This window comes from Notamacropus eugenii, chromosome 1, assembly GCF_028372415.1.
Source record: "Notamacropus eugenii isolate mMacEug1 chromosome 1, mMacEug1.pri_v2, whole genome shotgun sequence".
NCBI classification, from domain to species: domain Eukaryota; kingdom Metazoa; phylum Chordata; class Mammalia; order Diprotodontia; family Macropodidae; genus Notamacropus; species Notamacropus eugenii.
The window spans coordinates 278,483,938-278,497,792 of record NC_092872.1 but is presented as its reverse complement, the minus strand read 5'-3'; the positions used below and the strand labels follow the sequence as shown (position 1 = coordinate 278,497,792).

At 39.2% G+C, this 13,855-nt stretch overlaps 1 protein-coding gene across 3 annotated transcripts in view; it reads right to left on the bottom strand.

The window, feature by feature from the left end:
• Window positions 1-7,925, bottom strand: part of A1CF (APOBEC1 complementation factor) — a 101,743-nt gene extending 93,818 nt beyond the window's left edge. For 2 of the 3 annotated variants that reach the window (XM_072628927.1, XM_072628928.1), the window contains exon 1: window positions 7,822-7,918. The gene's annotated coding sequence lies outside the window, so the exon portion shown is untranslated. Of the gene's footprint in view, window positions 1-7,821 lie in introns of all 3 variants that reach the window. The other variant, XM_072628929.1, reaches the window with a different exon arrangement.
• Between the last annotated feature and the right edge of the window lie 5,930 nt (window positions 7,926-13,855).

Sequence of the window (13,855 nt, the reverse complement as noted above, 5' to 3'; positions counted from 1 at the left end):
CCATAGTCAACATGTCTTTTCTCTTATTATTCATTCATCAGGGGAACAAATGCCAAGGGAAGCCCTTAGGGAGTAGCACATGGATATCCCCTCCCTCTAGGAATGTCTGGTAAGCCTCTCAGAAAGTACTCCAGTTCCATATTTCAAGGGATGTGCCTCCTGGCTTAGCTGTCTGGCCCTACATCCCCCAATCAGCTGTATGAGAAGTTTTTGGGCTGACCTTCCACAGGGTCTGGATATTTAGCTCTTTAGTTTCTATTATCCCAATCTACACTCTACGAAATCTGTCAGGGGTTCTGGAAATATATTTGTTTTTATTTTTTTCAAGTTGGAAAGATTAAGCCCCAGTGAATGTTGTATTGTACAGAATTTCAGCAAGATTTTCTCTTGGTGATAGAAAGCTTTCTACCGTCACTGCATAGGGCAGAACCCTATGAATAACCTTCCTGATACCTATTTCTCACTTAGTGCTATCAGTCGTATTACTGGGAGCAAAGCAGGAAATTCTTTAATTGGTGGTATCGACTTACATGACCAAAATAAGAATTACTATTGATATTTAAGTTACGTTTACTGCTTTAAACGAACTCCACGCTTATTTATTTTTTCTGAACAAGTATCAAAAGAATAGAAAAAATATTTTAAATTCTGACAGATTTAACAAAAATATTCAAGATTGTTAAAACTTGATCACTAAAGCCAATCCCTTCTCTCATTTTGCAGATGAAGAAGCTGAAGTCCAAATAGAATCCAAATAGACTTTCCTGGTTTCTACCTCTATCCTTTGAAATTGTTCTCCAAAATGACCAATGATCACTCAATCTAATAGTATTTTCTTAGTCCTCATCCTCTCTTTCTCCCCTTCTCTCCCTCCCCCTTTCTCATTTTATTTCTTCCCAAGAGCTCAGCGATCATCTCGATGCTGATCATTCAGACATCTTCATATCCAGCTTCAGTCTCTCTTTAGCTCTGATCCTGCATCACTTATTGCTTTTTAGAGCTTTCTAATTATCTATCCCATAGATATTTCAATATGTCCAAAGCAAAACACATCATCTTTCCCCCTTAACTCATCTCCCTTGCCACCTTCCTTTTCTTATAATATTTTTATTTTCATCCTTAGTATTTAGTAAAGTAGCTGGAACATAATTGGGGATTGATAAATGTTTATTAAATGAATGAATTAGATGTGGGACAGATGGACAAGGAGTTTCTGATAAGGATATCATTATCCTTTCGGTCATCTAGGTTCACAACCTCAGCGACAGCTAGACACTTCATTCTTCCTTGTTTTCCAATAGTCAGTCAATATCCAAGTCTTGCCAATTCCATCTCTATAATCTCTCTTGTATCCACCCATTTCTCCTTATTCACACAGTCACCACACTAGTTCAGGCTCTCATCACCTTTTCCCTGGATTATTTCAAAAGCTTCCTAGTGCTTGATGACACCTAAAGTTTCTTCCTTCTTCAATCCATTCTTCCAATACCGTCCAAAGTAGTATTTGTAAAGAAATATCTGGTCATGTCACTTCCCTGCTCAAAAACTCTCATGGCTCCCTTCTGCCCCGAAGATAAGGTACACAAGCCTCTGTCTGGCATTTCAAGCCCTTCAAAGCTTACAGATATATTGTCCATTACTCTCTATTCTCCCCTACATTCCAACCAAACTGGACAATTTTTTGTGCCCTGTACTTAGCTTTCAATTTCAAGCCTGGTTCTCTTTACCTTTGGTTCTTAACATCTTCTGTTTCCTGTAAGCTCAATTCAAGCACCACATCCTACATGAAGCCTTCCCTGATAGCACAATTTCTAATGGTCCGCTACACAAATGACTTCATATTTAAACTATGTACAAGTGTACATGTTTTCCCCTCCCAAAACAATGCAAGGTTCTTAGCAGCAGGTACTGAACATTTTTGGCCTTCTCTCTAGCATTTAACACAATGCCTGCCACGTAATAAGCACTAAATAAGTGCTTGTCAAGTGGATTAGTGAATAGAGTTTTGAACCTGAAAGTGTTCTGTCCACTGCACCACACCGATTTATGGTATGGCAAAAGCAAAAAAAAAAAAAAATGGTGTTTCAAATTAGTTTGTGGTAGCTCTGATAAAATGTGAGAAAGTCAAATATCCCAAGTGATATTTTTTGAAAAAGTGAAACCATGGGTTTGAATCCCCAATTATGACTCTCCACAAGATACTTCCTCACTCTGGGCCTCAGTTTCCTCAACTATAAATTATAGTTGGACTAGGTCATTTCTAAGGTCCCGTTGAGCTCTAAATCTATCTTAATTTGATACTAACAGCTTTGTGTATTTTGGAACCTTAGATCAGTTTGGGGGAATGGATGGACAGAATAATGAAAATCCTAGGCTTTTCCCCACCTCATCCCAAATCCCAAGGACAATCTTGGATAACAATAGTAGTCACCCATTTTGAAATTCAGCAAAATCCTGAGCCAGTGTGGCTCCCATTCACCGAATACAATTACCCAGTATCCTGAAAAAGCCCATGTTAAGAGAATTTCACTTACACAATTACCATAGAGACCAAGAAAGCCTGTGGAGATGAGGCCCGTGCCTGGATTAACCAATTTCCCTTTCTATTCTGATTCATACAGAAAAGTTGATAGTGGAGTAAAAGCATCTCTTAAGGAGAAGATGATAGTTTGATTTAAGATAGAGAAGGGAAAGTGAGATGCTTCTTTCTGTTTGCTTTCTCTGGGAAGAGTTGTGACAGTTAGAGCTGCTCTTTAGATGAACCTGGTTACTGGTTCTGTAAATAAGATAACAAATGGTGTTTATCATTTGCTGATCAATACTGACTTGTTTGAGCTGTTGGCATTACTCAGAAGCATAAAAGGTAATGCAAACCATTGGGCAACAGTGTTAATACTCAGGAAGGACAGGAGCACCTTCTTCCCTCCCTTTAAGACTTCAAGAACTTTTGGATTTCATCTTTTCTTAAAGAAAATGCTTTATTCACATTTTAAAAAGCATGCATAATTATCTCTGCCCAATGACTTCTTGCTTCATCAGAAAACTTTCTTATCACAAAAAAGCAGAGGGACTGGAATTATCATTTTAGTGGTATAGGGAACTCCCAGGTGAGTTGAGTTCCTCCACCAGTGCAGGGCAGTACTTTCTCTGCAACTTTTAGTCTTAGAGAGTACCCTAGAACACAGAGACACTAAGTAGCATACAGTCAATATGGGTCAGAGGTGGTGCTAAAACCTGGCCTTTATCCATTGTATCAAGATGCCATATAATGTGTGATATAATGTGTGATACATCCTGCATCACAGGACAATATATTAAATGGATACTTGGAAGAAAGAAGCTGAGTTAAGCTAAAAAGAGTAAACATATTGGCCATGTGTTGATGGTGTATATGTTATTCCGTATTGAGTCCATCATCTTTGTTTAGAGTTGGGAGGTCATGCTTCACTATTAGTGCTATGACTCTCTTATAGACCATTATGCTACCTGTTTGAATTTATTCAGATAAGTTTATCATCCAGATGTGAGAATAACCTTTCCTAAATCAATAGGGGTTCTTTTGGATCACAGGACAAAGGCCATTTTGGGTAACTCTGAAGATTGTCCTTAAAATCTGTCCAAATTTGGGACTATGCTCATGCTCCCATAAAAGTAACATGGTTACAAATTTGGTAATAATTATGGAATTATTTGTAATAGTTCTCCTCAAATTATATTATTTTATGAGCATGTTTGTGAAACATTAGATATTAGATGAGCTAAAGAGTGAACTGGACCAGATAATGACATGGAAAATGTCCTATACCAGTGGTGTGCGATCTCCATTGCTCTGAGTCAACCTTGACATTGATTCTTTGGTGATCATGATGTTGCAAGGTTTGCAGCTGTGCTGTATTATCAGGAAAATATTTGTGTTAAAGACATGTGTTATTGAGTCCTTGAAAGCACTGGTCAGTTTCCCAAATTTAATCCAATGAACTTTTTACTTCCTATTTAATTCTGGTCTAACTTATTGTCTGTCTGTCCCACATCTATATAATTATGGTCTAACTTATTAGTTCCTTACATAAGTGTTTACTATAAACATTTTCTCACTGGTTCCTTAAATAAGCATTTACTATGTACTTGGTACTTTCCTGGGTGCTTGGGGTATGAAGACAAAATATGAAACAATTCCTCTTAGTAAGGAACTAACAATGGATGGCTGCCTGATTGTGTCAGAAAAAATAATGGACCAGAAAAGGAAGAGGTCCTATCATGTAGCAAGAGAGAATGATACTGGAATAGCAATGTGAGTAGTATCTTGGTCCCCATGGGCTGTGAGAAGTTCTAGAGGAAGACTTCTAGCATTTTGGAGGGATATGTTTTGGAATATCAAAGGGAGATACAAATTATATCAGAAGATACAGAGATATTGACAAGATATAGTTTACAATGTGTACCAAGGAGAAACCATTTGAAGTTTTGAAGTATACTGTGAATTCCTCGAGCTGAAGTAATTTATGAAGTCACCTTACTCAAATCTGTATGGGCTGTTATCTGCATTTGTGAAAGGAGGGCAAATATTGATAAAACTGCTTCAGAAGTATTGAATAGGATAACAGATGATATTCCCACAGTATCCCTTTGGTTTGCAAAATGCTTTCTTTACAATAATCCTTTGAGACAAAGTTAAGAAAATTTTGTGAGGCAAATATTATTACCCCATTTTACATGAAAACACTGAGGTTTAAGGAAGTGCAATGACTTGGCCAGAGTCACACAGCTGGTATGTGAAAAACCAGAAACTGGGCAATCTCAGCTCCCTGGATTCCAAGTCAACTGTACTGTGCTGAATTTCAGCAGGAGACCTGGATAAGAAAGTCTTTTTGTGTTTGATGCTATATATGTATGTACATTTATGTCACTTTGAAAATGATTTTTTATTCTATCCAGATAGTTTATAGAAGTAAAATCATTTGGGTCAATAATGATAGCCAACATTTATAGAATTCATTAACTTTACAAAGCATTTTATGGTTATTATCTCACTTGAGTCAATCAAGAAACACTTATTAAGACTTTAGGATGTGTCAGGCCCTCTATTAAGCGCCATGGATGCAAAGGTCAAAGTGGCACCGTGCTTACCCTCAAGAGCCTTACGCTATAGTGGAGGAGACAATACATACACACATATATGTACATGTGACCATATAGAAGTATAATGTATTCAAATGAAGTCAAAACAAAATAACAGAAGCACAACAACATTTCCAAAAAACAAATGAAGATCCTTTTGAGAGGCCAGGATGAGAAATGGGTAGAAAGAGTGGATCTAGATCTGTGATTTCATCCCCTGGGAACTTGGCAGATTATACTGGGCTCTAATCTCCTTCCATTGATACAGATCAGAAACTTTTTTTTCTAACTCTTAGCCTTAGAGAGTCAATCCAAGCAATGAGAGATTGACTTATCCACACAGTTGATTGGTCAATCAAGCAAACATTTACTAAGTACCTACTGTGTGCCAGGCACTGTTTTTGGCATTGGAGATATAAAACCAAAAGCAAAACAGATCGTTTTTGTTAGAAGTGGGATTTGAACTCGGTTCAGCTTGACTCCCAGGCCAGCCCTCTGTTCATTAGGCCACACTGCCTCACGAAGAATTAGCTTTGTAAGGAGAAAAGTGCTCTCATTTGTTTTATTGCTTTACCAGATCCCTTCTTCCTTCTTCCTCCTCCTGCTGTATAATGAGCAGGGGAAGGAAGTCATTAGTAATGTCCAGGATTATCAATATCTCTCCATAAATTAGACCTGAGGTTTGTGGCTAGGTGGAATGATGGACAGAGTGCCAGGCCTGGAGTAGGAATTCAAATCTGGCCTCAGACACTAGCTGTGTGACCCTGGACAAGTCACTTGACCTTGTTTGCCTCAGTTTCTTCATTTGTAAAATAAACTGGAGAAGGAAATAGCAAACCACTCCAGTGTCTTTGCCAAGAAAACCCCAAATGGTGTCATGAAGAGTCACACATGACTGAAACAACTCAACAACAACGACTTGCATGTTTGTCTCACACTTTTGACAAAGTAAAGGCCTGGATACTTGGAGAAGCACATCATATTACTGTTATCAATCAATTAATCAACTGAAGATTTATCAGATCTCTACTATGAGGAAGTCCCTAGGGATACACATGCAAAAAATGTAACAGCTCCTACTCTCGAGGAACTTACAGATGGCCCAGACGCAGTCATAGCATAGACTGCCAGAGTGCTTTAGTTATACCAATAAAAATGCAAATCCACCTCGAAGATTAAGGCCTCCATCATGGTTAGGGGATTCCCTTGGGTTGGATGAAGCCATGCTAGAAAACTCACTTCCTGTTAGACCAGAGTGAAATAAACTGTTTATGAATGATCAGCCAGCCTCCAAAGCAGTCCAAATGAGTGACTGTCAAATTGAGAGCTTTGCTGGTTCCTGAAAGAATATCCCTAGGTAGACGGCTCAGATCCTTCATGCTAATAATGGCAATTTTTGAAAGTATAACCTGACTTTTAATGAGGAGCCTTTTTTCTTCAAGGGAACAAAGTTGGGAAGGGAGAATATTGTGAACGAGCTATCTTGGATGACACCACCAGCCAGGTCACTCTGAAAGGGGACCGTCTAATGACTAGCCTGACCCATCTAAGCTTTAACAGGTCCAAAGCAAACTTTCTCCCACAACACCCCATTTATTCATTCATTTATTTGGCCTGAGTAGAAAGTGCTCCCCTGAAGATCATCCACCTCTTGTGCAGAGGGAGATTTTGGCAGCATCTTTGTAATAATGTTAGTAACAAAATAACGATTATTATTGTGGATAATAATTACTAAGCATGTCACAATTGACTTGGCATCCCGAGAACTGGATTCATTCAGGTTTGAGTTTTGTCATATATTAGTTGTGTGACTCTGGGCAAATCACTGAACCTCCCTATGCCTCAGTGCTCTCATCTATAAAATGGAGTAATAATTGTCTCACAGTATTGTTGTCTCCTTACCTCAAGAAGTAATGTATAAGGCATATAACAACAAACTTCACCCACAATGACTTACACATACTTACTCGAAGGCTCTACATACATTAGTTCACTTGAGCCTTACAATAACTTTGTAAGGTGAGTGCCACAGTTTTTAACATGCCCATTTTTCAAGTTGAGAAGTTGAGGCTCAGAGGTATGATGAAATTATTTTCCAGGGGCTAGACAGTTAAGAAGTGTCAGAGGCAGGATTCGAATCCAGAGTTTTTTGACTACAAGTCCGGTACTATCTTTGTTAACCAGCAAGCACTGATTAAGCTCTTTATGTGCTAGGCTCTATTGTGGCAGTGAAGACAGTAAGAATGGCCCCAGAGTGAGGAGGGAAGCATTGAGGGGCCAATAGTTAGTTGGAAATTGGAGGCAGCATTTGAGAACTGGGGACCTAAAGGGAGAGTACAATGTGGCATCACTTGAACCCTCATATTTGACATATTTAAGAGAGCAGGTCTGCAGCCCACCCTGCAGCCTATCTATCCACTTCTACGAACGGGCCAGACCCCAGAGTGCCAAGTCAACACTTTTTTTTCTTCTCAGAAATACGCTCCACATTCTCAGCTAAAGGGCAGGCCATCCTGTTACCCAGTGACAATGTGCCCAGTGCCTCCTTTTCCTTCAGGCAGAAACAAGACTCACTGAGCAGCTGGTCCACAACCCTTTTAGTCCAAATGAAGCTCAGAGATGCCCTCACCCAGTACCCACTGCTCACCCACTGCATAGATTTTAAAAATTCAAATGGCAAGAAGCAAAGCCCAGGTACCATACCTGAGCCCTTCCAGCGATCCCCACCCGGAAACTCGCTCCTTGGTTATGGAGAATTGGCAGCAACGTGTTGCTCTGCTTCTCCTCTAGTCATCATATCAAACTCCAAAGGTTCAGTGCCTCTGAGTTTGGCTTAGAATCTCAGGAAGTTAAACGTTAACTCAGCCTATCTCCCTTGGCCCAGCAGCCCTTTGACCAGCTCACCAGGTCACTAGAGCCAGACAGAAGCGACGAAGCCACAATTGTTTACAGAAGCTGCTGAAATTTGTTTGAAAAACAAGTCATCCCATGTTGAAGCCCACCTGTCCCAACACAGGGAACCCTACATTTCTTATTGGGAATCAATCGGTACTTTGAGGAAAGAATACTTAAAAAAAACCCTTCTTACTACAAACTAAAATAGGACCAAAGATTTAGAGCTGAAAGGGATTTTCAATGCATTCTAGTCCAGCCCCTTATTTTACAGAGGGCGAAACTGAGGCTAGGAGTTCAGCATTATCATCATGATTCAGAGGTAGGATTTTAATTCAGGCCTTCTTGATTCCAAGCAACGGCTTTTTATGTATTTTAGTATGAGAAGGATCCTAATCTAAACTGCCTATTTCTTAGACATATTCTAAGTAAAGTATGCCAAATGTAGTAGACAATAGGGGAAGACATATAGGTGAACGCAAGGGTCCCAGCACATTAAATGCAGAGATGACTGTGAGCCCCACAGTGTGCAAGCCAGATGAAAACATGAAGAAAGGTTTCCTTTCCCTGGCTTCTTTTGAAGAGGATTATTGGAGGCCTTTGGATAGATCTTTTGTATAGGAACAGAGTAGACAGTTCCATACTAAAAAGGTCAGGATGTGAGATGAGAGATCTTAGTTCGATACTGCTTAAAACCTCTGTGGTAACTGGTTCAAAATTCGATTTGATGTTAGGCATTTCATTGCTCTTTGCCTCAGTTTCCTTATATGTAAAATGAGAGGCTGTATTAAGTGGCCTCTAAGGTTCCTTCTAACTTTATGATTCTATGATGAGCAAATATTTATTTAGGACCTACTATGTGCCTACTACCTAAGGACCTATTTACTACTGAACATTGGGGCTAGAAAGACAAAATTAAAAGCCTTCTTCCCCCAAGAAACTTCTTTTCTATTGTGGAAGATCCAGCATCACATAGATACATACATATAAAGACTGTACAAGATAATACAAATAATGTCAATAGAAGGGAGGGCTAATAATTGGCTGGGAGGGAGTCCGCAAAGACACCATGTAGAAAGGTGCACATTCTATGAGCTGGGGTTAAAGAGAGTACTCCAGGCATAGGGGGCCATTTGGCAGCAGGGATTAGAGCTGGGAGGGGCAAAGTTATGCAGCCCAACCCCCTAATTTTATAAGGGATACAACTGACGTCTAGAAGTAACTCATGTGATGAGTTAGTGATAGAGGGAATTTGAACCCATGTCTTCTGACTCAAAATCCAGTTCTCTCCTCTACTGTACCAGAACTGCTTATTTCCCACTTTCAGTTCATTTCAACACAAAAAAATACAAATGTCAAGCCAGGCAGTAGAGATTCACAGAAAAGACTAAAGCAGGTTCTGCTCTCAAAGAACTTCCATCCTTCTTATGATAAGGCAGAGAAGTGGGAGAGCAGATGCCATATTCAGAGTCAGCAAGTCACTTTTTACCGGAGCAGTTTGTTCTCTTGTAAAAAACACAACAGAATAAAACAAAACAATTCTATTGTCAAGGAAGCTGCGGATCCTAAACTCCTCGATACCTGGGTCCCACCTGCATCTTCAGTTTTCCTCCAAGTGAAACAAAGCCCATTTCTTTTTTTTTAATTCATGGAATAAAACAAAAATTTCCATAACAGTACAAATAAAAGATGATTGCACACGAAACTGCATATCTCCTATGTACAACCCACTATTTTTTCAAATAAACAGCAAAATTTTATGTAAATTTTTTTCTGTTTTTCTTCCCTCCCTCCTCCCTCCCACCCTAGAGATGGCTACCATTAGACATAAATAGACTGTCTTCTCTCTCTCTCTCTCTCTCTCTCTCTCTCCATATATATATATGCATATACATATACACACATACATATGTATATGTATATATATGCATGTATGTAAAATTATTCTATACATACTTCTATTTATCAGTTCTTTCTCTGGATGCCGAGTGTCTTTCTTCATGTCTTTTATAGTTACTTTGGGTATTTCTAATAATCTAAATAACTTATTTGCTCAGTCATTCTTAAAATAATGTTGCTGTAACTGTATACAATGTTCACTTGTTCTCTCTGTTCATTTTGCTCTTCATTTTTTCATGAGAATCTTTCCATGCTTTTCTAAGATCACCAATTTCATCATTTCTTATAACTACAATCATATACTGCAACTTGTTCAGCCATTCCTCAAATGATCAGTATTTCTTCAATTTCTTGGTCATTGCCACCACAAAGAGAGTTGCTTTAAACATATTAGAACATAGAAGTTCTTTTCCTTTTTCCCTAATCATCTTTGGAAATTTCTTTTTTGAATAGTGCTCCTGAAAATCAAGGCTCCACTGCAGCCAACCCTGACCCTGGGGTTATAGTCCTATCTTGATTGGCTTTCTATTTCAGGAGTTTGAATTTCATTCTCTGTAAGTCAGCCCTCAGAGCAATCTTTTTTTCCTGGGGAGAGGGACCCCAGGTTGAGTCGGCTAGCTGTAGTATTGAATGCACACAGGGAAACAAATAGATTCAATAGAACTTCAGAAATAAAGGATGAGAGGGAGAGTCAAGGAAGCCTGGAATGTAGGCATTTTGATTTTATTTTTCTATTTCTAGACATATTCTCCAGCCAGAAGGAGGTCTGAGTGACTTCCTCTGTTCCTGCAGTGCTACTTGGATGGATGACTTTTAAAACAGTATGTGTGTAGATAAACAGTTCTCTTATGAATTTAAAAACATTAGAGGGAGCCATCAGGGTGCAGTTTGGTAAAGCACTGGCTGGTACATGTATGCCAGGTCAAAGAGTGCTGATGTAGGTGGGGGCCACTATTGATGGAAAAATATGTGGTTAGTGTGTTCTCTGAGCTATTCTCCATACACATAATCGTCATGTACCAGGCAGGTCTTAGCCACTAAGCCAGCAACCACATTCACAGAAGCACAGAGTCTGAAAGCTGGATGGGAGATGCTAGTTAAGTCAAGTAAACCAATTATCCAATAAACATTTATTGAGCACCAACTGCATGCTGGCACTGTGCTAAAGACTGGGGAGACAAGAGACTGACAATCCTTGTCCTCAAGGAACTTATTTTAAGAGAGGAGATGACAGGCAAACAGCTATTTACAAAGCAAGCATTAGACATGATAAATAATTAGCAGAGGGAAGGCACTAGACTTAAGAGAAACTAGTGAGGTTTCCAGTAAATATGGAAAGCATTTATTAAGCACTTACTACATGCCACACTGGGATACAAATACATTAAAAAAAAGAATGACAATCTCCACCCTCAAGGAACTTATATAATAATGGGAGAAGAAAATCCATAGATGGGGTAGGGGGAAAAGGTACCTCTACAAGGGCATAGTGGCAAAGTCTGGAGAGTCAAAAGAACCTGGAGAGTGATGTAGGATGACTGGTTTGGATCATTCCACAAAATAGGTGTCCCAGGAGAAACCCATGAATGGGAGGAGGGGATCTTCAGGGTGAGAAGGCAGCTGTGGCATGGTGGTAAAGTCCAGAGAGTCAGAAGTAGAGCCAGAAGAGAAATGCCTTCAAGTTGGAGGCAGGCTGGTATGTAGAGAGCGTGTTGTATTTAGAGTCAGAAAGAACTGAATCTTGCCTCCGACACCAGCTGTGTGATGTTGGGCAAGTCATTGCTATTCTGGGCTGTTTCTTTCTTTTAAAAATGGGGACAATATAATATCTCTAGCCCCTACCTCACAAGGCTATGTGAGGGTCAAAGGAGATCATAGTGGGATGTCAAGTACTTTGTATACCTTAAAGCATTACATATGAAGTATGAACTACTGCTATCATTAATGAGCAGTTAATAAATACTTGTGGAAATAAATTTAAATGATGCAAATCTTGTCTCAGTGTAGCTAGTAAATGTGCATTTGATGCCTGTAAAGAACTTTGCAAACCTTATGGCAGTGTCATCTATTATTATGAGAACCATTGCCCATGGGGGACCTTAGAGATCATTCTAGTCTAAGTCTACAAACTCTCAGTCTACCAACAAGGAATCCGAGACCTGGGTAGGGCAGTTGGGGAGGTGGAAGAAAGCTGCAAAGATCACATCACTACCAAGTGGAAGAGCAAGAACTTGAACCCAAATTGAGCACTTATCCTCCATGTAGGAGGGTGGCCGTTGGATCCTTTTCAACTGTCAAACTGTGATCCATAGTTATCATCTCATTTCATCCCATCCTAGCAATAGTCCAAAGACAAGTTTCTATCCAACTATTATTCTTTTTTATTTAAGATTGTTGCACAGGTAGATAAAGTGACTCCTGTTTGTCATCAAAGTATTAGGATGTCAGTTCTTCCTTTGTAGGTTCATGAAAGCATCCTTGGCACAACCAATAGTGGATAAGGAAAGATATGCAGCTTGTTCTGTTCCCATGTTACTATCTTCTACTAGGTCTCCATATTTGGAAAGACATTCATTCCATGTGTGAAAGAAAGAAGGAAGAAAAGGAAAAAGGAGGGAGAGAAAGAACAAAGGGAAGAAGGAAGAAAATATGAGTTGGAGATTAAAAATTTTTATGGTAATATTCACTGGAAATGTTCTTAAATTTTTTAAAAAATGGTGTTATATCTGGGTGGTTGTGGGTAGTAGTTAAGTCTGTGATAATGGTCTGCTTCCAATACTATTTATTGACTGAGTTCTCTGGGACGTTTTGAAATAAATATTTGTAGTATGTAGATTTTGTTACTTGTCAGTTCATAAAAGGTAACGAATATCATGCATAATTCTAGCTACATGCTCATATTTTATGAGGTATTCAATAGGTGCAAAATTTTTGCAGCTTACAAGATGTGCTTCAGGTTCTACCATGAGCCTACTCAGACTGTACTGCTTCTCAATTCAAGGCTATTGTATGGCAACACTGCATATAATAACATGTCCATCAGAGACTACTTCCTGGCAGCCTGCCAGCAACCTTGCACCCAGTAGGTTAGATCCTGTGTCCTCAGGTCTCAGCTCATACACAAAAGTAGAAAGGGCTTGCTGCACTTTAAAAAATAAGTTGGTTTTGTAACTGGAGCCATCTAGTGTTAAGTTGATTTAAAAAAACACCCATGAAAATATCCAGATAAAAGTTCTGATTTGGTTCTAGTGGTTACCTTGTCTGACCCTTTGAAAACCACACACTGGTAGCAACAGCTGGAAGAAACCTTGAGAAGTCATCTAGTTCTTTCCTCAAGTTCAAATCTTATCTTGATTTGATTTTTTTTTTTTACATTTCTACATTCTTTCTTCAGACTCATTTCTACATTTTACTACCATCCACATTAGCTAGTGGTGGTGGTGGGGACAGGAAAGAATGCCTTCACAGTGACCACTTTGTGTTAAAGGAATATTGTTCCCATGAACCAAACCATTAGCAATGAGAAGCTTCTGGGATGGGCGACGTCAGAGGAAAAAGTGGCCAGAGTTGAATGGTATCCTTAGGTAGACTTTAAAGAAGAATGACAACTATTATCAATGGTGGCAAAGAACTTTGGGAAATCAAGAAATGATATAGTCCATGGAAGTAGAAATATCATATTCACCCTTTAAAATAAAAGGCAGGACCTAGAGCCTGGAGGGGTCTTAGAGGCCACAGAGTTGTAGGATCATAGATCTAAAGTTGAAAGGGTTATCAAAGGTCATTCAACCCAATTTCTTCATTTTGAAAATGAAGAAACTGAGGCCCATGGAAGTTAAATGACTTGCCAAAGGTCACACAAATAATAAACATCATAGAGAGGATTGCAACCCATATCCTCTGACTCCATTGTACCTCACTGCCTGTACCACACTGCCTCAGTTTA